Genomic DNA, 5242 nt, shown 5'->3' with positions numbered 1-5242 from the left:
GACTTGGAGAAATTCGAAAAGGAATTTGAGCAGATCGTTCAGAGTGCTCAGAAGTTTGCTGCGGTGGAGGGACGCGATAGTGTGGCAGTAATTCCGATGAGATATGTTTATTCAGTGTCCGAAAATCAAATGAAATCAAAATGATTTGTAATATTTTGGAAATATGTAAATAAAAATCAGTGAGCGGAGCAGTATAGTCGGACTGGGCCGACCATACGATACCCTACACAACTACCACAAAACACTATCTTTCTGCGGACTTTTATTCCGAGCTTGTGTAATATTTCGTGATAGCACCTCTTCCTTACACTGACATGTTTTCCGAATATTACCAATATTCTGAACAGCCCTTCTAATTACTTGTCCATATTCCCATATTCGAACATGTGTTGTGATGTTCGGCTTTCAATTGCGTCCTATAGATCGACTCGAAAAAAACACAACACATTAAGTTTTCGGTCCACTTCATCATATGGGAGCTATGCCTAAACGTGGACCGATAAAGCACACCTTCTAACTTGACCTGCCTGCAGACAAAAGACGACTCTATGCAACATTTACGCGATCTATCTCAATTCGTTTAGATTACAATATATATATATATATATATATATATATATATACATATATGTATATACTTAATGGGGTCGGAAATGATTATTTCGATGAGTTACAAAGGGAAAAACAAAATTAATCTACCCTCCATACTGTGGTGCGGGTATAAAAATAATACACTCTTTATACTATACTGGAGAATAGCAAACAGTTGATTTACGATTCATAAGAAATCAAAATACAACTCAAACCGTCCCTATCTCTTTCTAGGGTATATAATATTTATTCATTATCACTAAACTCATTTGGGGGAATACCAATTTTTTAATTATTAATTATTGTTATTTATTCCCTTTCAGAGATTATTCACATAGGTTATCGTGAAAAGGTTAATGGATTCAGCGTGCAGAGAATAAACAAATGTACAACATTGCTCTATATTGAAAAGTTATTCTATGGCTGTTCACCTTAATCCGAAAAATATTATGGAGGAAAGATGTTTTAGTTGGGCAACTATTTTAAATTTTAGTACAAAATGAAAAAATTCGCTGTTGCAAACATAAATTTACTGTGACAAAAATTTATTTCGGGCGTACGTCCCTGGTGGGAGCTATATATGTATCTGATCCGATTTCAATGAAACTGAACACCCTCAATTGCATGCGTTGTGCCAAATTTTGTCTCAATTGGCAGTTTGGTGCACCATTTACATAAAAAGTGGACATAATTCAGTACGCAGTGCAAAATTTTGTCTCAATCGGACAAATATTGGAAGTTTTTCACGTCATTTAGATAAAATCAGAGTAAAATATATATGGGCACTATATCTGAATCTGAATCGATTTTCTCCACTTTCAATAAGGTTCGTCCTTTAGCCAAATAAATGGGCTGTACCAAACTTCATCCAATTCGGATCATAAGTGCGACCTCTACATTGCTCACAAAAATACATGGACGGACATACTGACAGACGGACATTCATAAATTGATTCAGAAAGTGATTGTATGCATATTCTCAAAGGGAACCATGTGTCTATCTCGTTTCCTTTTGTCTGTTACAATCATATGCACAAAGACATAATACCCTGTGCCACAGTGTAATGAAGGGTATAAAAAGATTTCAAGACGCGTCGGTCTTTTGCGTAATTCTTCCAGATTGAAAGACCATGTTCGGCAATGTTGTCTTCCACTTGATCATCAGCTTGTTCTTCTCGCCATTTACTGGCAGACCCACTTTAACCGATTCCCTCTCAATTTGTTCAAATATAACTGTTACCGCTCGCAATGTTCGACCTATTATATCGATATTATCGGCGTAGGTGAGTAACATGTGTTGTTTGGTGTACATAGTATCGTTTCTGTTCACCTTTGCGTCTCGTATGACAAGTCACACGACAAACTGTCACCTTGTTTGAATCCTCATTCAGTATTGAAGGGCTCCGATATGTCCTTTCCGACTTTAACTCCTAACTTGTGTCTATTAAAGAATGATACTTATTCCTCCATAGTTGGCACATATGGTCTTGTCTAATTTTTTGTGCACGGGACACCTGATGCTGGGGTTCAATCATTGGACATGCATTCCTCTAGCCAAATTGTACTAATTAGCTGGTACATGCTCCTGTCCAGTATCTCGGCACCTGGTGCAAAAAAACACCAGCCGATGCCAAGATGATGACCTCATCTTGGCTAGGTGGTATACACTCTATACCATCATATCTTATTTGCTCTGGGGTATCTCCTTAATGATCAATATTATTTTTCGTTGCTTGATCGGGAGAAATCCAGGCGGCCTTGTGTATATAGAGATGCTTGAATCTGGTGCTGTCAATCAACATCATGCCGTTGTCGGATGTTTCATCATGTAGGCCGAATTTTTGCGACGGTGGGGCTAAAAATATTTTTCCTTCCGAGTTTTTGCATTAAAATCCCTTAGCAGAATGTTTATGCCTTGGCCAGGGCAGCGGTCATATGCTGTTTATAGGCACTCGTAAAAAATGTCTTCGGTTTATTCAACTTTGTCTTCCATCGGACCATTGACGCCATTAAGGCTGATGTAGACGAACTTCGCTTTTATACGGCTTATAACAATTCATCTACTGGAGTGAATCTGGATACGAGGTCTTTTATTCTCCATATTCACTGTGGTACAGGGTATTATGTCTTTGTGCATATGTTTGTAACAGGCAAAATAATAGAGATAGACCCCCCGTCCGATTTAAGGTATATGGTGTACCAAAGTCCCTATATATCTTTCGATTTGCACGAAACTTGACACAGCGTAATGAATAGGGTATAGAATGATGAGTGTTAAGTTTCCTGAAAATCGGTTCAGATTTAGATGTAGCTCCCATATATATCTTCGTCCGATTTGAGGTAAATGGTGTACCAAAGTCCCTATATATATTTTGATTTTCCCGAAATTTGGCATAGCGAAATGGATTAGGTCTAGAATGATGTGTGATAAGTTTCCGGAAAATCGGTTCAGATTTAGATGTAGCTCCCATATATATCTTCGTCCGATTTAAGGTAAATGGTGTACCAATGTCCCTATATATCTTTCGATTTGCACGAAATTTGGCATAGCGAAATGGATTAGGTCTAGAATGATGTGTGTTAAGTTTCCTGAAAATTGGTTCAGATTTAGACATAGCTGCCATATATATTTTTGTCCGATTTAAGGTAAATGGTGTACCAATGTTCCTATATATCTTTCGATTTGCACGAAATTTGGCATAGCGTAATGAATTAGGTCTAGAATGATGTGTGTTAAGTTTCCTTAAAATCGGTTCAGATTTACATATAGCTTCCATATATATCTTCGTCCGATTTGAGGTAAATGGTGTACCAAAGTCCCTATATATCTTTCGATTTGCACGAAATTTGGCATAGCGTAATGAATTAGGTCTGGAATGATGTGTGATAAGTTTCCGGAAAATCGGTTCAGATTTAGATATAGCCCCATATAGATCTTCGTCCGATTTAAGGTGAATGGTGTACCAAAGTCCCTATATATCTTTCGATTTGCACGAAATTTGGCATAGCGTAATGAATTAGGTGTAGAATGATGTGTGTTAAGTTTCCTGAAAATCGGTTCAGATTTAGATATAGCCCCATATGTATCTTCGTCCGATTTAAGGTGAATGGTGTACCAAAGTCCCTATATATCTTTTGATTTGCCCGAAATTTGGCATAGCGAAATGAATTAGGTCTAAAATGATGTGTGTTAAGTTTCTCGAAAATCGGTTCAGATTTAGATATAGCTCCCATATATATTTTCGTCCGATTTAATGTAAATTTTGTCCCAAAGTCCATATTTCGATTTGCACAAAATTTGTCATAGTGTACTGAAATGAGTCTGGAGTGATGTGTGTAAAGTTTCCTGAAATCGGTTCAGATTTATATATAGCTCCTATATATTTTTTTCTTCCGATTTTATGAAAATTGTGCACTAAAGACTTAATGTTTGTCCGACTGCCACACAATTTTTACAATAAACTGTAGTTAATATAAGTTAATCTCTGCCATTCTCATTGAAATCGGTTCAGATTTTGATATATCTTCTACATATATATTTTTGTACGATTGTACACAAAATTGACACAAATTTTGCACAACGTACTAAAGTTTTGAAATCGGTTCAGATTTGGATAGAGTTTCTATATATATTTTCTCCCGAGTTTTGGTAATTTTGTCCCATTATAAGAAGCAACCCTATATCTGAACAAATGAAAAATTTAGTATAGGTTGCAGAATTTGACGTCTGTTAGCATTCATCTGTTGAATATACCCAAAGTGGTGAAGGGTATCATATAGTCGACCCCGCCCGACGTTACTACTTTCCTTTTTGGTTTTCCTTCCTATTAGTCTCTTGTAAATACCCTAGTTGGTGAAGGTTATCAGACTATGTGATAACCGTCCGACTTTAGAACTTTTCTTAGTGGGATTTTCATTCGGTTCGATTGAACTTATAATCATCGAATCGATGTATAGCATTTTGAACTTTTTATTTGAATTATCTCAGACTTTTATTTTGTTTCTCACTTTCTGTTTCACTCAGCTCTCTCTCTCCCTTTGTATTTTAATCGCTGATAAGAAATAGAGCTGTTTTGAAGCTGCACAAGCACAAGAAGTTCGTACAAATCATTCAGTCACTGAAAATTATTCCGGCGAAATTGTACAATGTCTTTTAAATCATTAATAAATATTTTTTTAATAATTTCCGTTTCAATTTCTGCTGTCCATCTTTTGGGCGTATCAGCCAATACGAAAGAACAACAATTACTAGGAAATCTTGACCATTTTAAAGGTTCTCAACTGGCTTTGCATAAAGATGTAAAAGATTTAATTGCACGGTATGTAAACTGCAGGAAATTCCTCAGAATATTAAAAAAATATATATATTTTTTGTCTATTTGATTTTTAGTTATAAAGAAATCCTTACACTTGCCACTGATGCAGCATCCGGACACGAAAAGACAGATGCCACCAATGCAAAATGTGATATGGACAATTTTTCGAAAACCAGCGAAAATATGCTCAAGAAAATCACAAATCAACTGCAGCTATTAATCGGTGATACGGAGTCAAAACGCAATGAATTATCGAATGAAATCAAGGGAAAATGTAAAACTGAGGCATTACAGCAATTGAAATTACAAATTCAACAGAAATTATTGCAATTCGA

Source organism: Musca vetustissima, unplaced genomic scaffold (genome assembly GCF_032173495.1).
Source record: "Musca vetustissima isolate MV318-11 ecotype Yass unplaced genomic scaffold, APGP_CSIRO_Mvet_v1 utg4710, whole genome shotgun sequence".
NCBI classification, from domain to species: Eukaryota; Metazoa; Arthropoda; class Insecta; order Diptera; family Muscidae; genus Musca; species Musca vetustissima.
Note: the sequence above shows the minus strand (reverse complement) of the source record.